Genomic DNA, 24,252 nt, shown 5'->3' with positions numbered 1-24,252 from the left:
GAGTGTGTCCTTTGGCTAAGACAATGGGGTTCCCATGATTCAAGGGCCTACTTGACAGGCAGTTAACAACACTACTAGTGATAGCAACCTGACAATTCATGTCCCCATAACCCAATACATAAATTAAAAGTGTTGCTACTGATTAATGGAAACCCTGGTGGCGTAGTGGCTAAGTATTATGGCTGTTAACCAAAAGGTCAGCAATACGAATCTACCAGGCACTCCTTGGAAACTCTATGGGGGAAGTTCTACTCTGTCCTATAGTTCAACTTTGAGTTGGAATAGACTCGACAGCAGTGGGTTTGGGTTTTCTTTTTTTTTTTTGGTGGAGCAGTTGTTAAGAGCTCAGGCTGCTAACCAAAGGGTCAGCAGTTCAAATCCACCAGCCACTCATTGGAAACCTATGGGCAGTTCTACTCTGTCCTATAGAGTCTCTATGAGTTGGAATACTCAACAGCAGTGGGCTACCAATTAACAGGGTCACCTTTTCTTTAAAGGATTATTGACAGTTATAAAGCATTTCTACCCAGACTATCTGATGTTATTCAGACAATAACCTCAAGGTGACCAGATACTCTTACCATATTATAGATCAGGAAACAAACGCTCAGTAAGGAAGAGAAATGTATTCACTGTCAATTCTTGAGCTATCTTCTCACTTTTGGGCCAGCATTCTGTAAGACCAATGGCTCTCCACTTGCCTGAGGGCCAGCCCCACCTGAGGAGAATCACCTCACACACTGGTTTCCATTGCTCTGGGGCATTGATTAGCGTATAAAGTGCTCCCCAGGCTGTTGTACTGTGGAGTCAGTGTTGGCAACTACTGTCCTAGATCTTGGCTGCCACGGTGGAATATTCTTGTTATGGGCTTCTAAGTAATATTAGTTGACTACTGGACATAATTGTATATATACTTGTGATTCTGAAAAAAACAAGCCATATTTATTACATTGAAGATTTACTTATTTCTGCCTGTGCTATGAGAGTTAGTAGTGGCTGACACAAATTGTTGAAACGGTGTTTCTATTGTATTCCACGATAGACATTTAGCTGCTTGGATGTTTTTCTTTCAGCAGGAGACATTTCAAAGTAAAAAACCAGGACACTCTCAGTAAGGGTTTGTTTCATGTTGAGGTGGAGTAGGGGTCAACAAAAAGTGAACGTCCTCGTAGCCTTGTGAGTGGAGCTGTCCTTTCCTGCTTAAATGAGAGATGTCCTGGAAGGGCAGACACATGATTCTCAACGTGTAGAGAATAAACCAAGTGTAAAAACTTGGTGTGGACCAGCTGGAGCTGAGGCTGATGTGAGAATGTCTAGAAGTTATTAAGAAATCTTAGTTCCCTCTCTTCCCTTTATGTTTCCACCATCTGGATTTTCTTCAGTCCCAGATTAAATACCACCTTTTCTCCCCACCTTCTCTGAGAGGCCCTTACTGACTCACCCAGGTGGATTTAACATCTGCTCCACCTGGATTCCCATAGACTCCTGTCATGAATTAAATTGTGTCCCCCCATAGTATGTGTCAACTTGGTTAGGCCATGATTCCCAGTATCATGTCGTTGTTCTCCATTTTTTGACTTTCCTATGTGTTATAAATCGCAATCTCTTTGCTGTGGTTAAAGAGGATGAGGGTGGGATGTAACACCCTTGCTTAGGTCACATCCTAGATCCAATGTAAAGGGAGTTTCCCTGGGGTGTGGCCTGCACCACCTTTTATCTGTTAAGAGATAAAAGGAAAGGGAAGCAAGCAGAGTGTTGGGGACCTCACATCACCAAGAAAACAGGGCTGGAAGAAGAGTGTGTCCTTTGGACCTGGGGTTCCTGAGCACAGAAGCTCCTCATTCAAGTGAAGACTGATGACAAGCACCTTCCTCCAGAGCCAACAGAGAAAGAAAGCCTTCCCCTTGAATTGAGACCATGAATTTGGACTTTTAGCCTACAAGACTGTGAGAAAATAAATTTCTGTTTGTTAAAGCCATTCATTTGTGGTATTTCTGTTATAGCTGCACGAGATGACTAAGACACATTCCATGACACCTCTCTTACTTTCATACCATGTTGGGTTATTACAGTAGATTCACTCTCTCCGCAGCTGGGCTCTGGGCTTGTGGTGGAGAGATGCTTCATCTTCCTGGCCCAGGGATCACCTAGTGTCTGCCCCATGGGAGATGTACATGAAATGTCTGCTGGAATGAGTGGATAAGTCAATGGTTGGGAGGTGTAGGTGAGTAGGAGCCCTAAAGGAAAGGTGTCCAAGTAGCTATGGTTGTACTGTCCTGGTTAAACCTTTGCCTTGAAAAATTATATCTTTGAATTTGGAGGAGGGGGGAAAGCATTTATAGCTAAAATAGGCTATTACATGCCAATGGAAGTGACTCAATGCATCTTGAAAACACATTAAGGGTAAGAGGTTTTCTGTGGCTCTGTCAGATCTGACTGTATTCTCTGCTGAGTTAGAATGAAAAAGGTATCATGTCCATTATCCGGGAAATGCTTGTCACACAAGTGAAACCAATGCTTGGGACTAACTGCCTTCCAAGATTATCTCAGGTGACATAACAAATGGCATGTTTTCTCATCAAGAGAGCTGTCCCTTTTAAGTGGCCTGGGCAAGACGGAGAAATCTGGTTCTTAGTCCGACACATAACTGCACAATAGCCAAGTTCTTAATCTCTAAAATCTTTAGAGTTATTTTTACTTTTTTTCTTTGCCTCTTTAAATATTAGTGATAAAGTATAGTCAGAGATAAGAATTTAGGGTAGCAAACTTTAGGTGGCAGCTTTGACCTTGCCTTTGGCTGAAATAATTCTTCTGGCAGCCCAGAGTGATGAGTATTGCCTCACAGGTCATGTGGGTTTTAAAAACATCTATTTGTGTGTAATCTAGTAGTGATGAAGGTTAATGGAGATGGTGTACTCTTCTCTTCTGTGGAGAAATTTACTTAGGTGTATTGGGCTTGGAGGAGGACTGATTGAGGATCTTGCAGTACCTTTGGTATTTGTGTTTTGTTTTGGATGAGAGAGAGACAATGGAAACTATTATTTTCTGTTTTTATGAAAGATTGAGATAGGGAACTCCAGAGCTAGATTTAGGCAGATATTAGAAGAACTGTGCCAAACCAAAAACAACAACAAAAAAAAACAAAACACTGCTGTTGAGACAATTCTGACTCACAGCGACCCCATAGAGTTTCCAAGGCTGTAAATCTTTACGGAAGCAGTCTGCTCGCTTCTGTGGAGCAGCTCAGCTGGTGAGTTCGAACTGCTGACCTTTCCGTTAGAACTCTGAGGGTCATTTAATCCAGGGTTTTGAACCAGTTTGTTCGAAACTGTGCCAAGACTTTGCATTTCTAACAAGTTTCTAGGCAATGTTAATGCTGCTGGTTAGGGACCAATTCTGAGAACCACTAGCAGAGCAGTGGTTCTCAAAATTTATTATACACAAGAACCACCTGGGGATCTTGTTAAAATTAGATTCTGATTCAGTATATCTAGGATGGAAATGCAAATTCTCAGCAGGTATTTGGACTGGAACAAACTGGTTCGACGCCATGGTTTAATCATGGAATCGTCTCCCTGAAGGGGCCTGTCGTGGATTGAATTGTTTCCCCCCACAAAAATGTGTGTATCAGATTGGTTAGCCCATGATTCCCAGTATTGTGTGGTTGTCCTCCATTTTGTGATTGTAATTTTATGTTGAGAGGATTAGGGTGGGATTGTAACACCACCCTTACTCAGATCACCTCCCTGCTCCAATGTAAAGGGAGTTTCCCTGAGGTGTGGCCTGCACCACCTTTTATCTTTCAAGAGATGAAAGGAAAGGGAAGCAAGCAAAGAGTTGAGGACCTCACACTGTTACCAATTGCCAATCTGACACAAAGGGTCTTTGTCTTTTCCCGAGTTAAGAACACACGTGAAAGACAAACTTTATCTTCAGCAAGCTTTATTTTGCTTGAGTCAAGCAAAAGGAGTCAGCGGGAATTTAAGCCTCTCCAAAAGACTGACTCGAAAAGGGAAGCAAGGCTAAGGCTTATATGGGTTCAGTGGAGACAATAGAGTAATGAATATTTAGTGGGCTTCTTTCAAGGGGCAGGTACTTCTCAGAATGGCGGTGTATGTTAATTAGGTTGTGCATCCTTCTGGAATCTAAGATGGAACCTGCTGATATTCAAGATGGAGTCCTCTAGGCAGCCCTTGGCATCACTTATTATGAGATATAGCACATGCACACTTGATCTTCGGCACCACATTGCCATCTTTGGAGGGCTAAGAAAGGTCAAACAGCAGTCACACTCAGCTCCTCTGCACATATGGAGCCTGCAAAGGAGGAGGGGACTAGAAAGACACTAAGAAGGAGATGGTAAATCACGGGCTGCCCCAATCCTATCTCATGTTGACAGGGTGGATTCCTGTTTACCCAACTTCTAGGTGGTAATCTTTTTAAAACCTCTTTTGTTCCACCAACCAGCACAGTTAACCTTGTCTGTCTTACGATAGGGTGTGGTTCCTGTTTACCCAACTTCTAGATGATAAAATTTTAAAAGCTCTTTTGTTCAGCCACCAGCACAGTTAACCCAACCTGCCTCAATACCACCAAGAAAGCAGCACCAGGAGCAGAGTGTGTCCTTTGGACCCGGGGTCTCTGAACCTGAGAAACTCCTTGACCAGGGGAAGATTGAGGACAAGGACCTTCCTCCAGAACGGTGGAGAAAGCCTTCCCCTGGAGCCGATGCCCTGAATTTGGACTTGTAACCTACTAGACTGTGAGAAAATAAACTTCTCTTTGTTAAAGCCGTCCACTTGCGGTACTTCTGTTTGGCAGCACTAGGTGACTAAGACAGAGCCTGTCAAGCAGGGCTGGCTTATGGGTTACTGGCAAAGGTAGCTGCTTAACAGAAGGGTTCTCAGGACTTTTATCTGGTTTTGGCCACGCTGGTAACCTCTCTTTCTTTCTGTGGCTGAGCAGACCATTTCCCTTAGGGTTCTGATTTCAGAGAGAGCAAAAGACCCTTGGGAAAGGCAGTATGTTAAGGGTTCATGCTTTAAACTGTATTACCTCACTGAGTTTGAATGGATTTCCAATCCTTTCCTGAGCTCAAGTTTAAAATGAAGGGCTTTGGCCCTGGGCCATCAGGAGAGGAAGAGGATGACTGGACAGGGAAGGCAGGCTACGGAAGGTCAAGTTGACCTATTTCTCAGTTTGGTGCCTGTGGATTCCTCTCTGTGGATGTTAGAAGAAGGTAAGGAAGCGTGAGAGCTGTCAGGTTGCAAGCATGAGTTACAGTAGCAAAGGCTCCTCTATCCAGAGAAGTTTATATTAAAATTCAGGTATACTTTCAAGCCCAATGCACCTGTTCTGTTTCACTAAAGTGATTCCCAGCGCCTACTCACTTGGAAATGAGAGTGCAGGAAATACGAAATAAATTACATTTTCTTCATAGCTGAGCAAGTGTGTCTGATTCTTACGGTTACCTCCATACATTGAAGAAGAAATAGACAACAGTGTTTTTCAAAGACTAATTCTTTGATTTTAGTTTTCCTCTGGCCTGGAATTTTCCTATGTTTTGAAATTCATCCTTGGTTTCCTTTCCACTGCCTCCTTTTCCCCACCACCAATTAGAAGCAGCCGAGGTAGAGTCTAAGCCATATAGAAGGTCACATACTGGAGCTGGGCTTTGGAGACCCAAGATTGATTCTTGGTGCTGCCACTAATTATCCTATCTTTACAAAAATAATGTGTGCCTTCTATATTTGTTTGCCAGCCTCACCCTCTTTCCCATTCCTCCCTGCCCTGTGAGTGCCACTATGCCAATTATTTTTTAATTTTTATTTTGCTTTAAGTGAAAGTTTACAAATCAAGTCAGTCTCTCATACAAAAGCTTATATACACCTTGCCATATACTCTTAGTTGCTCTCCCCCTAATGAGACAGCACAGTCCTTCCCTCCATTCTCTATTTTTGTGTCCATTCGCCAGCTTCTGACCACCCCCCTCACCCTCTCATCTCCCTTCCAGACAGGAGTTGCCCACATAGTCTCATGTGTCTACTTGATCCAAGAATCTCACTCTTCACCAATATCATTTTCTATCCCACAGTCCAGTCCAATCCCTGTCTGAAGGGTTGGATTTGGGAATGGTTCCTGTCTTGGGCTAAAAGAAGGCCTGGGGACCATGACTTCTGGGGTCCTTCTAGTCTCAATCAGACCATTAAGTCTGGTCTTTTTATGAGAATTTGAGGTCCTCATACCACTGCCCTTCTGCTCCCTCAGGGGTTCTCTGTTGCGTTCCCTGTCAGGGTAATCATTGGGGGTAGCCAGGCACCGTCTAGTTCTTCTGGTCTCAGGTTGATGTAGTCTCTGGTTCATGTGGCCCTTTCTGTCTCTTGGGCTCCTAACTGCCTTGTGTCTTTGGTGTTCTTCATTCTCCTTTGCTCCAAGTGGGTCGAGACCATTTGATGCATCTTAGATGGCCGCTTGCTATGGCAATTTTTAAAAAATGTTGCTGTAAAAAAAAAAAATTGTAGCACACTTAGGAAAATACCTCAAGGAGGTGGAGGGTTCAGTTGTCAAACAAACATAGAAAGTGCGCATTATTTGCATTAAATTGCAGTAGTAGTGTATTAACTTTGTTGCTGTTGGGTGCTGTTGAGCTATTCTGACTCACAGCCATCCCATATGACAGAATAGAACTGCGGCGTAGGATTTTCCAGGCTGTAATCTTTGCAGAAGCAGATCGCCAGGTCTTTCTCTCGCAGAGCTGCAGACTGGGTTCGAACCGCCAACCCTTCGGTTAGCAGCTGAGCGCTTAACTGTTGCACCACCAGGGTTCCTTAGAATATTAACTAGCAGTAAGCTTTTGGCAAACCGTATGTCCTCTCTAAGCCTGAGTTTTTTCATCTGTAGAATGCAGAAAATGATTTATATCACAGGGTTGTATAAAAGTTAGATGAGAAAACACTGCACAGAAAGGACACCAAACTAAATGTTCGCTGAGTGAATAAATCCGAAGATGAGTGAGTCTTGATCCTGGTTCAGTGATACACCTAGGAAAATTCTTATGAACTTCTTTCCTATTGTCAGATTGTTTCTTTACACAGCTGGATTTTGTTATTAAGGGAACAATCATCTGAGTTATTAATTGAAATGTTTACTTTCCTGGATCTCTAAAAAATTTCTGTACATATACTGTGTGCATGTATCAGGGTGTGTGTGTGTGTGTACAAATGAGTGTGTGTGAGTGTGTATATGCTTTCCAGATTTCATGGCCGAGGATGTTGTTTTCATGTTATGCAAACAGTTTCTGTATGGAGAAGAAGTCACCGAATGTTAACCTTTCTGAAACATTCTTGATAGAGAAATAGGTATTTCAACCAATGCGGGTTGGTACTGTTTCATTATTATGTATTTCCAACATAATACTTTACAGTATAAACTATATTTTCTATTCAGAACACCATGGCAACTCCAAAAGAATAAACCTTAACAGGTTAGAGGCTAAAAGGTTACAGTAGCAAGCAGTGTGAGATGCAGTGTTGCTGGGATGCTTATTAGGGAGCAGGAATGGGTGATTTAATAAGACTGAAATGCATAATGCTTTTATGCTTTGTACAGTGCTTGGTATTTTTCAAAGCCCCCCTCACTCATGATTCATTTGATCCTAACAATACTTCCTGCAGATATGTAAGTTAGTTTTTGTTATCCCCATTTTATAGATTGTAAAACATATACCAAGAAGTTGAATAACTTGGGAAATTTAGTAGAGGAGGCAGGATTAAAAGCTAGTCTGTGGCCACCACCTGTTTAGCAGTGCAGGCTTGCATGTTGCTATGATGCTGAAGAAGTTTCAGCAGAACTACTAGACTAAGATAGACTAGGAAGAAATGCCTGGCAATCTCCTTCTAAAAATCAGCCAGTGAAAACCCTTGGGTCACAATGGTCTGATCTGCAACTTATCATGGGGTGGCACAGGATCAGGCAGTGTTTTATTCCATTGTGCATGGTGTCGATGGCTGAAAACAACAACAATCTTATTACTAACTGCTCCCAGTTTCTACTCTGGTCCTTCTACAGTCTAGACTCCATGCAGCAGCCAGAGTAACTTTTTACAAATCATTTGTAAGACAGATCATGTCCCTCTCCACTGAAAACCTTCCAGTGCCTCTCCATTGCTATTAGATAAATCCCAAGTCCTTGCAAAGGCTTAGGGATTCCTGGGCGAGCTAGCCACTCACTCCCATCACCCCGCCTCCCCGCTTCGCCTTGCATTCTCTTTGTCACCCACTATGCTCCAGCCTCAGGGGTCTTTCGTTTTCTAAACATGCCAAGCTCTTTCCTGCCTCAGGGCTTTGACATGTGCTGTTCCCTATGCCTGGGCTGCTCTTCCCCTATTCCACACAGGATCTTCACCTTCTCATCACTTAGGTCCCAGCTTGAATATCACCTCCTAGAGAAACCTTCCTTGATGATCCTATGCAACAGAGCACCCCTCCCCACCTTAGTCACTGCTGGGGCAGAGCTTCTCAACCTGTGTGCCTCGGTACATGGGTGTTCTGCTAACGGGTTAAAAGGATGCTGTGAAAGTGAAGGCCTGGGGTGGCCAAGGTCTACTGGTTGCCTTCATCTTTACACAGTCTTGTCTCTTTACCTCTGTGCCCTGCAGGTAGCATCTATTTTTATGCATATCATAATGTGAACACATTTGAGAATCATAGTTGTCATCACCCTATCTTGTTTTTTTCATAGCATCTATGACCTAACCTAAAGGTCGATGGTTTGAATGCACCCAGTGGCGCTGCAGAAGAAAGGCCTGGCAAACTGCTTCTGTAAAAATTACAGCCAAGAAAACCCTATGGAATAGTTTTACTCTGTAACAATAGGGTCACCAGGAGTCAGGGGTGGGGAAGCCAAAATCAACAGGAACTAATAACAGCAACAGTATGACTATCTGAAATGAACAAATTTATTGACTTGTCTTTTCTGCTTGTCTTCTCTCCACTGTAATGGATTTTTATCTGTTTGTTCATCTTTGTATATCCTGTAGTATTTAAGACAGCATCTGCCACATAGGTGCACCATTTTTATTTGTTGAAAGAATAAATCTTTCTTTCTTGTCAAGAAAGCAGTATCAGGAATAGGAAACTGGGTTGGGATTTGGGGGGAAATTCAAGCCCTGAGTGGGTGAAATAATCCAACAGCTGTTGGAAGGTATTATGGACTGAATTGTGTCCCTCCCCACCACCCCCCAAAACATGTGTTGTAAATCTTAACCTGTATGCTTGTGGTTATAATCCCATTTGGGAATGGATTGTCTTTGTTATGTTAATGAGACAGGTTTAGTGTAGGGTCTGTTTTAAGTCAATGTCTTTTGAGATATAAAGATGATTAAACAAGGAAGCAGAGGTGGGGGAAGAGAGATGCCAAGTCACATGAAGATCATCCATGAGCAAAAGCTCAAAGAGACAAGGACTTTCCCCCACAGCCTGCAGAGAGAGAAAGCCTTGCCTTAGAGCTGGTCTCCTAAACTCTGAGAAAATAGATTTCTGTTTATTAAAGCCACCCACTTGTGGTATTTCTGTCATAGCAGCACTAGATAAGCAAGACAAAAGGGTACCTAAAAATTCAATTATTTTAAGAATTTAAGTTGCTACCAAGGATTTACCCAGAAATAGAGTAAATACAATAATCTAACTTTATTCTCCAAAAGAAAAATTCATCAGCAGATTTGAATGTAAGCCAAGTATGAAGCTGTGAAACTTTTTGTCAGAATCAGCATTTGTAAATTCATAATATTTATTTAATATTTAATGCTAAAATCAAACTGCAGTAATTTACTGAGATAATAACTTTCATTCTTTGGGTAATATAGTAAAACCAAGCTATAAAAATAAACTTCTCTTTTTATTATGAGTTTCTGCTTCGCATAAATCTCTGCTGTAAGTTTGTAGATGAGTGAATAAAGGTCAAATCTTACAGCATCAATGAGCAACATTATTGCTCTCCTTTTGACACCTATAACCACTGATTTTCTCTTCTCCAAGAAAAAGGACAGAGGTGCAAAAAGAGTTACTCTTCTATATAAAAGGTAAAAGTGTGGTAATAGTAGCATAATTGGGATTTCATGGGTGGAATTTATCTTAAGTCTACTAAACCCACAACCAACCCATTGCCATCAAGTCATTTCCAACTCATGGAACCTCATGTGTTACTGTGTAGAACTGGTTCACAGGGTTTTTCCTGGTGGCACAGTGGTTAAGTGCTCCACTGCTAATGGAAAGGTTGGAGGTTCAAATTTACCAGTGCCTTTGCTGGTGATCTGCTTCTGTAAAGATTATACCCTTGGAAATCCTATGGAGCCATTTTACTCTGTCCTATAGAGCCACTATGAGTTGGAATTGACTTGACGGCACACAACAATAACAGCAATGATCTTTACAGAAGCAGATGGCCAGGGCTTTCTTCCACAGTGTCACTGGGTGAGTTTGAACTGCCAACCTTTAGATTAGTACCAAGCACAAACCATTTGCTCCACCTGGGAACTCTACTACATGAATTTCATCACCACAATGCACCAAAAAAAGTTTTCTGGGGAGTTTGCTTTTTCCCTTATGTGTAAACATGTTTTAGATTCACCCACCCCTTCCTTCCATCATCTGTCTGTCGGTTTGTTGTACTGCGGTGGCTTACATGTTGCTGTGATGCAGGAAGCTATGCCACTGGTGTTTCAAATACCAGCAGGATCACTCACAATGGACAGGTTTCAGTGGAGCTTCCAGACTAAGAGTAGGAAGAAAGGCCTGATGACCTACTTCTGGAAAACTTATGGATCACAACAGAATATTGTCTGATATAGTGCCAGAAGATGAGCCCGCTGGTTTGAAAGGTACTCAAATTATAGTGGCTACAACAATGGAATCAAACATACCAATAATCATGAAGATGGTGCGAGGCCAGGCAACGTTTTGTTCCATTGTATGCGGGGTTGCCATGAGTTGGAGCTGACTTGATGACAACAACAACAACAACACCTTTCTTAACTTCTATGATACACACTTGGAAAGTAAGCATAGCTTTCTCTCAAGTAAGAAACAAACACGGTCTCTCTTGCCAAATTGGTAAGAAGTATTCCTCCAGTGGTTTCTCTGACATGACTTGAGAACAGGGCTTCAAAGCAGCTCTGCCGGGTTCAGTCATGGTTGGTGTATTGAAAGCCAAATGGACCCAAATTTTTAAAACGTGGGTGAAGCAGAATGTGAAAAATTACAGGTCGAAGCCCTGCTAGAAACTCAATCTCCCTCTTAGAAAACAAGGCAGTGCATGCATTGCATAGCAACCAGATCTCTTGATAGGCAGAGTTGGAAACAGCAGAGCTCTGCTTGAAGATGGTGCCTGACCACAACACTTTGAATGTTCTCCACAGTCATGGCAATAGTCCAATATCCTGCGCAGGCTGCTGAAAGGGCTCACTACACCGCTTCTAAGTCTCCCATTCCAGGCCCTCTACCCGTAATTTTTCCTACTCTGCTTATCATTCCACTTTACCCAAGTTAAAAAAATTCATGTCTGTTCTGATTTTGTTTCGTCTGCCATGACTAAACCAGTTCGACCTGGTTTGAAGCTCTGCTTCAGAAATAATCATTATCTGGGAAACCTGAGTGGCCAAAGACCCCATTTAAAGTGCTCATCAGGTTTCAAGCCTATCTGTACACCTACACCTCGTGTATTGACTCTCTTGTTATCCAACATTTCACATCTACGACAACAGTAAAAAATCTGCTATCAAAATCTTGCGCATTAACGGCGTATGTCTGGCAATAACGAATGTTGAGGTGCAAGGTGAGAGTAACGCTGGCTGTGATGGTTAAGGTTATGTGTCAACTTGGCTGGGCCATGATTCCCAGTGGTTCGGCAGTTATGTAATGATGTAATTTGGCAGTTATGTAACAATCTAGTCATCCTCCATTCTGTGATCTTATGTGGTCATCCTCTATTTTCGCACAACACCTATTTACCTGGTCTTGGCACCTAACCTTGTCAATAAGTGAGGAATGGGTGTACTTTGACTGGGATCTGTGCAAGTGGAATGCATTCCACTCCATTACATTCTGTTCTATCACTGTTCTTTTCATTTTTCAATATCGATTTCTTGGAAATAGGCTTCAGTATTCTGGTGGCATTACCAGCTGAGAAGGGACATTAGGGAGAACAATCCTAAGCTGTGTCTACCTGAGGTCCTATAATTGGGTTTAAAGTGAAACATTCAATCAGCTTCCATCTTTACAACCCACTTTGCTGACTTTGCCTCCCTGAAGAGCTTAAATTTCATCTGAATCGACTACTAGGTTTAAGACAGAGCCCTTCACCTACATTGCAAATCAAGGAGAGAGGAAAAAAAATTGGGCAATTAGATTGTGTAAGCAGGTTTACCTGTAAGAAGCTTTACTTGAGCTTTGTCTTGATTGAAAGTAATAACCATTCCAGGCTCTGATGCTGCTAATGCCAGAGGCTAGTTTAGGTGACAGCATGGCTTTATATTTTCTTTGTGACCCCAGTTTGAGGTCATTCTTCCTCTTGCCTCCCCTGCCCTTGATCTTGCCCTTTAGGCAGGTGTCTCCTTTCTGTCCCGCTAATAATCTGTGTTGATTTCTGCTGCTGTGTCTTTGCCGACCTGAGTCCCTTGCCTGGTTTTATTGTGCACTACACAGACCCCAGGGGACTTGTGAATGTTAAACTGAAGCATCATTCTCTTGATTAAATGAGCTGTCTGTCAGTGCATCCTACTGTGTTGCTTGCATATCGTTGTGATGCTGCAAGCTATGCCACCAGTATTTCAAATACCAGCAGGGTCACCTGTGACTGGTATCAGCAGAGCTTCCAGACTGACACAGACTAGGAAGAAAGGTCTAGAGATCTTCTTTTAAAAATTAGCCAGTGAAAACCTTATGGAGCATAACTGAACATTGTTCACCCGTCTGCTTTGGACACGTCATCAGGAAGGATCCATAGCTAGAGGAGGGCATTGTGTTAGGTGAAGTGGAGGGCCAGTGAGGGTGAGGGAGACCCTTGGCGAGATGGATTGGCGCAGTAGCTGCTCGAAGGACTCCAACAAGCCAGTGATCATGAGGATGATGCAGGACTGGGCAACATTTTGTTCTATTGTACATATGGTCACCATGAGTTGGAGTTGACCCAATGGCATCTGTCTATCTGTTTGTCTAATTAGATGAGATGTCAGCCTTTGGCTAAAATGGACATCTTTTAAAGGATTTTCTGTTGCTTACTGCAAGAGTCTTTTAAATGGAGGACAGGGTTTCTGAAACTTGCCTGAAGGTAAGAATTGCCCTATACCTATTAAATGTGATTCTATAGGGGAGGGGCTTCAGGATCCTATTTTAAACACATATCCCAGGGGTGTCTCATGTCAGGCAAACAACTGTGATGGATTTGGACTCTGGGAAGGGGAAGCACAGGTAATCATCAATTGCTTCAATGCCCAGACTACTCCTGGGCTGTGGTTCCCTCAGATCCTTTGAGCTGTGCCATCTTAACCAGTTTCCAGGGCTCATTTCAGTCACAAATCCAGAAGCCCAGAGTTTTTATATTGGAAGTCACCTTGGTCCTAATGTTCTGCCTCTACTTGACAGAGGAGGAAACTGAGGCTTCAATAGGTACTTCACTTTCCCATATAAATAATCCGAGGAAGAATCAACATGACAGCTGAGATCACCTGACTCTGGGATGGAGTCATGGGCATGCCAAGGGGCAGATTATCCAATAGGCATGGTGCTTACCTTGGTTACAGGATCATCTGTAGTGAACAATTTCACATTTTTTTTTTTTTTTTTTTTACCATGCCAGAGATTCTGCTTCTAGCTATGGCTGGCGTCTGTCTGTCTCCCAACCCTACTAGACAGAAAGAAGACAATAGCATTTTAAGAAACAAGCATGACCAAAGATCCCTGTCATAGCCTTTCTTAACTCATGTTTCATCCCTGCATTAGTCAACCACTTACGCTGAAAATGATGGCCTAGAAGGAAAGGAAAAGGCAGGGCACCACGTAGTTCTTTTCCTTTCAGACTTCCTCTCTGTACAGTAAGCAGAAGGCAGAGAGCAGTGGTAGAATGTGCACACATCCAGAGGTGAACCAAACAGCATGGCAGGGCAGATTGTCCAGTGGGCCAATACCAGACCATCCACAGTGAACAATTTCACATGAGTTTTACCATAGATTCTGCAAGAAGATGCTATGGGGCTGAGCGAGACAGATGCCATCCATACCTAGAAGCAGAATCTTTGAAGCGGTGAAAAAAGTGAAATTAATCACTATAGGTGATCTGGTAAGCAAGATAATCCCCGTGCTTACCTTGCCTGCTGGATAATCCACCCCTAAAACATGGTGAATGTCATTAATGTCTTTGAGTTATACACGTGAAACTGGTTGAAGTGGCAATTTTTTTTTTTTTTAAACATCTATTTTACCATAGCTAAAAAACGAACAAATTTAATGAGGTCAAAAAGGAGAGGTCCACCACCGGCACCCTTTAACTCTGTAGTGAAGTCACTCCTGAGGTTCACCCTTCAGCCAAAGATTAGACAAGCCCGTCAAACAAACAATAATACACGTAGCTCAGCCACTTTTATGAGAGTAAAAGGGTACCCTAGGCCAAGGGCAAGGAGGAGAAAGCAGGAGGGGACAGGAAAGATGGACGAATGGAAACGGGGAACCCAAGGTTGAGAAAGGGAGAGAGTTGACAAGTCACAGGGTTGGCAACCAACGTTACAAAACAATATGTGTGTTAATTGTTTGATGAGAAACTAATTTGCTCTGTAAACCTTCATCTAAAGCACAATTGAAAAAAAATGTAGAGGTCTACTGGACAGGGGCCACTAAATAAATGGCTTTGAAATGTACTAACTGTGCCTACATGCTCAGTGGCAAAATCTTGTGAATATAACTCTTACTCTGGACAGTTCTTGAAGACTTTTTCAACCAGACGTTTCCATCAGTTTGGGTTTTGACTTTTTCTTTTCCCTCAGTGGCAAGTATGCCTATTACAGCATGGTGCAAGATTTAAGGATTTTAATGTCAAAATATAGCAGCAAGCTTTGCAAAGAAAGAAAAAAACAGAAGTGAAAAAAAGACAATTGGGTTGTTTTGTACAGTGTTTCTACTGTCTGGTAAGAACACAATATGTGTGTACGTACATATGAGCTATGAAATATGAAATGTATAATTTCAGGGACTCTGCATTAGTTAAATGCAATTCTTATATTTGCATTTTAAACTGGTATTATAAGGATGAACATAAAAAGATGAATATGCTAATAACTTCACATTTTAACTTTTCTTATTTGGAACATTAAAGAGCAAATAAAAAGCACAGTGAGAGAGATCCCAGAAGAAAGGAAAAAGGTCTATTTATCTATCACCTATCTCTGTATTTCTCTGTGATTGGCAACTTTAACAGCCCTTTCTTCCTGTCTTTTTAACAAGAGGATCCACATTTTCATTTTGTACTGGGCCTTGCAAATTAGGTAGCCAGCCCAGAATTACTTCCACTTCAGCGTCGTGCACATTCATGAGCTTCCAACCCAGTGCCTCTTCCCTGGGTGGGGTGCCGCTGAAGGGTAGTAGACTGAAAAGGAGGCAGGAGGACAGAGGCCCAAGTGTCTGCTCAGGGGTGATGATGTCACTCTGACTTCTACAAGAAAAATCTGTGCAGCAGCTGTACCTTGGTCTCCATGGAAACTGAAAGCGTACTAAAAATGAAGAGTTAAAACACCTTTCCACTGGCTCTCCCTCTAGGAAGGAATCTCTTTTAACTAAAACTTGGTAACAGCTGCTGCCTGCTACTGGTTTCTGCCAGACTTAAAAGGTGATATAATGCTGTCCTTTAAAGCACAGGGCTCCATGAAGCAATAGCCTTCTCTCTCTCTCTCATTTTTGGTCCCTGGAACAAGATTAAAGAACAAAAGAATCAACCCATTGTATTCCAGTGAATGTGAGCTTGGGGCTTATCTTGTTGCTGTAGGCTGCCAATGAGTTGGCTGCAGCTTATGACAAGCCCATTCACAACAGAAGGAAACACTGCCAGGTCCTGTGCTGTCTTCACTATCCTTGGTATGACATTGTTGTGGCCATTGTATATTTTGAGTGCCTTTCAATCTAGGAGCCTCAACTTCCAGCACTATATTGGACAGTGTTCTATTGTGATTCATAGGTTTTCATTAAGTAATTTTCAGAAATAGATCACCAGGCCTTTCTTCCTAGTCTGTTTTAGTCTAGAAGGTTTGCTGAAACCTGTCCACCATGGATAACCATGCTGGTATTTGAAATACTGGTGGCACACTTTCCAGCATGATAGCAACATGCCAACCAACACAATATGACAAACTGACAGATAAATGGGTGGTAAAGCCTTCTCTAGGACATTTAAAAAAAAGGTCTCTGCCTTCTGTGTTTCTGATCAGATTGTAGTTCCCTCTTTCTTTTTATTTTAGAGCTGAAAGCAGAGACCTTTTGGAAAGGTTTGTTTATAGTTTAGTCTGAGCCAAATTTGAAAGACTGCACTCTATCCAACACTAAGTCTACAATGGGAAGAAGGTAGTGAACACCAAGGTTTTCATCCACTTTGGACTTCAGAGGTGTCTAAGGAAGGACGTAGCCCAGGGCTGCAGAGCAGTAGACCTGCCCAGACACTCCATGCTCACTCTGGGAAAGCACTGTCTACATCTCTGGCTGTGATTGGGCAATTGTGCAATTAGTCCTTCCATGAGAGCACCAGGAACGATGCTGAAATCCTCGAAGAGCCCCTTTCCATGAATTCAGTCCTGTTGGCCTCTAATTTTTAAGAACAATTACTCTACCACACGATTTGAGGGGTATCAAAGCCCACAGTGATTTTTCAAGTCACAGAACCCCTGCCCCTGAGGTTCAGGTATCCACCAACTTTTTCTCTCCCACCCAAACACTCTTTGGGTGGAAAGATGTAAATGAAGAGGAATATCAGGTGGATTTTGACATAACCTTTGCCCTATGCTCTCTGCATAAGCGATATCATGCAACTAAAGAAAACAAAACACTGCTCCTCTCCCAGTCCTCAACAACACTGGTTCCCCACACACCTGGGGATCTATCTAGCCAGAGTGCCCATATACTCACCCCTGTTGCTTCCTTGACAGGAAGAGAAACAAGCACACTGATGGCACATTTCTGCAGAGAGGAGATAAGTGTTCCAATTAGGACAGCTCTGAGCATGAGTGATTGAGGCATTATTCGATCTGATTTGGGTAGCACTACAGCCTAAAGCCTGAACACATTAAACAGACATGAATGAGAGCAACAGGGCAGGCTAGGCAGAAAGAAAGAAATGGAAAAGGTCTATTGGGGAAGAAAATCCTTAACGAGTTTTCTATTGCAATACCCAGTAAATGCCTTGTGAGAAATAGGTCAAGGGAAAATATATATTTATATATCTAATCTCCATCCATCCTTTGTGACCAGCTTGCTGTTCAGAAAGCTTTAATTCTGTGGTGGGTTGGCATTAGAGCATGAACACAAAGAACAATGACACTTTGGAGATAATGGCTTTCCACAAGACGGAACAGTCTGGAAGTGTAGTGGGCTGGGGAGTCAGGCTCATTTCTTTGCAGGGATTCTTTACTTCGTCCTTTAAATCGACTCATCGGTGAAGACTTTAGCCTCTCCTACCTCCCAACATGCATATGTCCCATTCCTCCTACACTCTGACAGGTTAAACATTGATTATTATTACCTTTTTTTTCTTGCTGCTGTTACTGAAGTTGTGTGGCACAGTAGAAAAGTAGAAAAGGCTGTGGAGTGAAGCAGACCTGTATGCAAATCCCAGCTCTGTTGTATATGAAACTGTGTGATTTGGGGCAAGCTGTAACTCTCAGTTTCTTCATCTGTAAAGCGGGGATGATGGAGAGACCTCCCTGGCACCATTGTTATAAGATTTCAATGAAATAATGTGTAAAATGCGGAATATCTATTAGCCTAGAATAAATGTCTAAGGTAATTAATCCAGCAATAGTCACCTGTACCATTACGATAGCTTACTAAGTGGTCTCCCAGCTTCTAGTCTTGCTGACAGTGGTGGGCAGAATAATGGCTACCAAGGATGGCCATGCCTAATCCCCAGAACCTGTAATATATATTACCTTGAATGGCAAAAGGATCTTGGCAGATGTTATTAAGTCAATGACCTTGATTATCTTGGATTATTTGGGCGGATCCAATGTAACCATATGGATCCTTAAAGTTGGAAGAGAGAGATAGAAGGGGAGGTCAGAGTGCTGCAATGTGAGAAGGACTTGATTCATTCTTGGTAGCTCTGTAGATGGGAGAACAGGGCCATGAGCCAAGAAATGTGGGCAGCCTCTAGGAGGTAGAAAAGAAAAGAAAATAGATTCTCCCTTAGAGCTGTTAGAAAGCAACACAGCCCTGCCAACATCGTGATCTTAGCCCAGCAAGACCCATGTTGGCCTTTTAACCTACAGAACTGTAAGATAATAAATTTGTGTTGTTATAACCCACGAATTGGTGGTAGTTTATTATAATAGCAATAGAACACTAATACACTCACCTTAAGTATTATTCTGTACTCCACAACCAGAAGGAACTTTAAAATCTTGGAGAGATCATGTACTATTCTGCCCACAACCCTCCAGTGGTGTTGCTCACTCAGAGAAATCCAAAGTCTGATGACAACCTTCAGGGCCCTTTAGGATCTGGCCTGGCCATGTCTCTGACCTTGGCTCTCTTGCTTGGAGGTGGCTCCTCAGACGTGTTGAGCCCTCTCCTCACCATAGGGTGTTTGCCTGAATTCAGGTTCCCTCTACCTGAAATGTGCCACCCTCAGAGAATCTACGTGGTCTGATGGTTAAGCACATGGGCTCGAGCCAGCTTGCTTGGTTTTAAACCCCACCTCTACTAGAGAGATAGTTTTGGCAAATTATTTAGCTCCTCTGTGCCTCAGTTTTCCTATCTGTGAAATGAGGATAATTGCAGTCCTATACCATATGATTTTTATGAGAATTAAAAGAATTAATCCATGTAATGAATTTAGGTAGGTAACCGCTTCAGACTGTTTTCCATAACCATCAGCTCTCGGTACATCTGTGTGGCTCTCCCATTCCTTCATTTCTCTGCCTAGTTACCACTCCCTGTCACTCTCTATCACTTTATCACATAACCATCTGGCATATTATGTATTTCTTTGCTATTTTTTCATTGTCTTGCCTACTAGACTATATGCTCTGTGAGAGCAGGACCTGTTCTTTGTTCACTGTTGAATCCTCAGCTGCTGAAACAGTGCCCGACACCAGTAGATCCTCCATATTTTTTGACAGATGGATTCATTCTTTTTGGGAATGCTGAAGAGGATATGTCTATAGTGTGCCTGAGGTGGGACTGAGATCACTAAGGTTGTTTTCACCCCCAAAGTTGAAGAAGTTGCCCCAGTTCCTGAAGCCAATATGTGATAGAACCAGAATTTGTGTATTGGTCCTTAATTTGGTATCTCAAGCAAAGTTTGCCATGGGTATTTTCTTATGTTCCTTCTAGCTAAGGCCCTTCCTATCAGAGCTCTTCAGTGGTTCTTCTTTCTTCCTCCATGTTCCTACTTTAAGGAAACATATTTTACTTGCCTGAGTCCTTAGGTGGTGTCTGTGATGCAAATGGTTAACATCCTTGGATGCTAACCAAAAGGTTGGAGGTTTGAGTCCACCCAGAGGTGCTTCCCGCCACTCATCTGTCAGTTTGTTGTACTGTGGTGGCTTTCATGTTGCTGTGATGATGGAAGCTATGCCACCAGTATTCCAAATACCAGCAGGTGGACAGGTTTCAGTGGAGCTTCCAGACTAAAACATACTAGGAAGGAGAACCTGGCAATCTACTTCTAAAAAAGTCAGCTAGCGAAAACCTTATGAATAGCAGCGGAACACTGTCTGATATAGCGCTGAAAGATGAGCCCCTCAGGTTGGAAGGCACTCAAAATATGAAGGGGGAAGAGCTGCCTCTTCAAAGTAGAGTCAACCTTAATAACACGGATGGAGTAAAGTTTTCAGGACCTTTATCTGTTGAACTGGCACAACTCAAAATGAGAAGAAACAGCTGGAAACATTCATTAATAATTAGAATGTGGAACATTTGAAGTATGAATCTAGGAAAATTGGAAGTTGTCATAAATGAAATGGAATGCTTGAAGGTAGATATCCTAGGCATTAGTGAGCTGAAATGGACCGGTATTGGGCATTGGACAATCATATGGTTTAAAATGCAGGGAATGGCAAGTTGAAGAGGAATGGTATCACATTCATTGTCAAAAAGAAAATTTGAAGATCTATCCTGAAGTACAACCTTGTCAGTGGTAAGATAATATCCATGCATCTACAAGAAAGACCAGTTAATATAATTTTATTCAAATTTACACACCAACCACTAATGCCACAGTTGGTGAAATTGAAGATTTTTACCAGCTTCTGCAGCTTGAAATTGATGAAACATGCAATCAAGATGTATTGATAATTACTGGTGATTGGAATGCGAAATTTGGGAAACAAAGAAGAAGGATCGGTAGTTGGAAAATATGGCCTTGGTGATAGAAAGGTCACCGGAGAGTGCATGATAGAATTTTGCAAGACCAACAACCTGTTCATTGGAAATACCTTTTTTCACCAACATAAATGGCTACTATACACATGGACCTCACTGGGTGGAATACACAGGAATCAAAACAACTACATCTGTGGAGATGATGGAGAAGCTCAATATCGTCAATCAGAACAAGGCCAGAGTCTGATTGTGAACAGAACATCAACTAGGACTGATTTGCAAGTGCTATTGAAGCTGAGGAAAATTAAAACAAGTTCATGAGAGCCAGTATATGACCTTGAGTATATCTACCTGAATTTAGAGGCCTCTCAAGAATAGATTTGACCCATTGAACACTAATGACTGAAGAATCAAAATGACTCAAAATGAGAAAAAACAGCTGCAAACATCCACTAATAATCGGAACCTGGAATGTACGAAGTATGAATCTAGGAAAATTGGAAATCATCAAAAATGAAATGGGACACATAAACATCGATATCCTAGGCATTAGTGAACTGAAATGGACTGGTATTGGCCATTTTGAATCGGACAATCATACAGTCTACTATGCTGGGAATGCCAGCTTGAAGAGGAATGGTGTTGCATTCATTGTCAAAAAGAACGTTTCAAGATGTATCCTGAAGTATAACGCTGTCAGTGATAGGATAATATCCATATGCCTACAAGGAAGACCAGTTAATAGGACTATTATTCAAATTTACGCACCAACCACTAGGGCCAAAGATGAAGAAATAGAAGATTTTTATCAGCGGCTGCAGTCTGAAGTTGATCGAACATGCAATCAGGATGCATTGATAATTACTGGTGATTGGAATGCAAAAGTTAGAAACAAAGAAGAAGGATCAGTAGTTTGGAAATATGGCCTTGGTGATAGAAACAATGGCAGAGATCAAATGATAGAATTTTGCAAGACCAACGACTTCTTCATTGCAAATACCTTCTTTCACCAACATAAACGGCTACTATACACATGGACCTCGCCAGATAGGACACACAGAAATCAAATTGACTACATCTGTGGAAAGAGATGATGGAAAAGCTCAATATCATCAGTCAGAACAAGGCCAGGGGCTGACTGTGGAACAGACCATCAACTGTTCATATGCAAGTTCAAGCCGAAACGGAAGAAAATCAAAGCAAGTCCATAAGAGCCAAAATATGACCTTGAGTATATCCCACCTGAATTTAGAGACCATCTGAAGAACAGATTTGACGCATTGAACACTAGTGACCGAAGACCAGACAAGTTGTGGAATGACATCAAGGACATCATACATGAAGAAAGCAAGAGGTCACTGAAAAGACAGGAGAGAAAGAAAAGACCAAGATGGAAGTCAGGGGAGACTCTGAAACTTGCTCTCGAATGTCAAGCAGCTAAAGCAAAAGGAAGAATTGATGAAGTAAAAGAACTGAACAGAAGACTTCAAAGGGCGTCTCGAGAAGACAAAGTAAAGTATTATGATGACATGTGCAAAGAGCTGGAGATGGAAAACCAAAAGGGAAGAACACGCTTGGCGTTTCTCAAGCTGAAAGAATTGAAGAAATAATTGAAGCCCCGAGTTGCAATAGTGAAGGATTCCACAGGGAAAATATTAAATGAGGCAGGAAGCATCAAAAGAAGATGGAAGGAATACGCAGAGTCATTATACCAAAAAGAATTAGTCGATGTTCAACCATTTCAAGAGGTGGCATATGATCAGGAACCAATGGTACTGAAGGAAGAAGTCCAAGCTGCTCTGCAGGCACGGTGAATAACAAGGCTCCAGGAAGTGACGGAATATCAATTGAGATGTCTCAACAAACAGATGTAGCGCTGGAGGTGCTCACTTGTCTATGCCAAGAAATATGGAAGACAGCTTCCTGGCCAACCAACTGGAAGAGATCCATATTATCCCTATTCCCAAGAAAAGTGATCCAACCGAATGTGGAAATTATAGAACAATATCATTAATATCACACGCAAGCAAAATTTTGCTGAAGATCATTCAAAAACGGCTGCAGCAGTATATCGACAGGGAACTGCCAGAAATTCAGGCCAGTTTCAGAAGAGGACGTGGAACCAGGGGTATCGCTGCTGATGTCAGATGGATCCTGGCTGAAAGCAAAGAATACCAGAAGGATGTTTACCTGTGTTTTATTGACTATGCAAAGGCATTCGACTGTGTGGATCATAACAAACTATGGCTAACACTGCGAAGAATGGGAATTCCAGAACACTTAATCGTGCTCATAGGAACCTTTACATAGATCAAGAGGCAGTTGTTTGGACAGAACAAGTGGATACTGATTGATTTAAAGTCAGGAAAAGTGTGCGTCAGGGTTGTATTCTTTCACCATACCTATTTAATCTGTATGCTGAACAAATAATCTGAGAAGCTGGTCTATATGAAGAAGAACGGGGCATAAGGATTGGAGGAAAACTCATTAACAACCTGCTTTATGCAGATGACACAACCTTGCTTGCTGAAAGTGAAGAGGATTTGAAGCACTTACTAATGAAGATCAAAGACCACAGCCTTCAGTTTGGATTGCACCTCAACATAAAAAAAAAAAAAAAAAATCCTCAAAACTGGACCAGTGAGCAACATCATGATAAAAGGAGAAAAGATTGAAGTTGTGAAGGATTTCATTTTACTTGGATCTACAATCAGTAGCCACGGAAGCAGCAGTGAAGAAATCAAAAGACACATTGCATTGGGTAAATCTGCTGCAAAGGACCTCTTTAAAGTTTTGAAAAGCAAAGATGGTACCTTGAAGACTAAGTTGTGCCTGGCCCAAGCCATGGTATTTTAAATTGCATCATAGGCATGTGAAAGCTGGACAATGAATAAGGAAGACCGAGGAAGAATTGACGCCTTTGAATTGTAGTGCTGGCGAAGAATATTGAATATACCATGGACTGCCAAAAGAATGAACAAATCTGTCTTAGAAGTACAACCAGAATGCTCCTTAGAAGCAAGGATGGCGAGACTGCGTCTTACATACTTTGGACATGTTGTCGGGACGGATCAGTCCCTGGAGAAGGACATCATGCTTGGCACAGTACAGGGTCAGTGGAAAAGAGGAAGACCCTCAATGAGGTGGATTGGCACAGTGGCTGCAACAATGAGCTGAAGCATAGCAACGATTGTAAGGATGGCTCAGGACTGGGCAGTGTTTCGTTCTGTTGTGGATGGGGTCGCTATGAGTCAGAACCAACTCAAAGGCACCTAACAACAACAACGAGAAGAATAGATTTGACCTATTAAACACTAATGACTGAAGATCAGAGTTGTGTAATGATATCAAGGACATCATACATGAAGAAAGCAAAAGGTCATCAAAAATAGGAAAAAAAAAAAAAAAAAAAAGACCAAAATGGATGTCAGAAGAAATTTTGCAACTTGTTCTTGAATACAGAGTAGCTAAAGCAAACGGAAGAAATAATGTAAAAGAGCTGAAGAGAAGATTTCAAAGGGCGGCCCAAGAAGTCAAAGTCTTATAAAAAATGAGCAAAGACCTGGAGTTAGAAAATTGAAAGGGAAGAACAGGCTTGGCATTTCTCAAGCTGAAAGAACTGAAGAAAAAACTCAAGCCTTGAGTTTCAACATTGAAAGATTCTTTGAGCAAAATATTGAAC

This window comes from Loxodonta africana, chromosome 25, assembly GCF_030014295.1.
Source record: "Loxodonta africana isolate mLoxAfr1 chromosome 25, mLoxAfr1.hap2, whole genome shotgun sequence".
Lineage (NCBI taxonomy): Eukaryota > Metazoa > Chordata > Mammalia > Proboscidea > Elephantidae > Loxodonta > Loxodonta africana.
Note: the sequence above shows the minus strand (reverse complement) of the source record.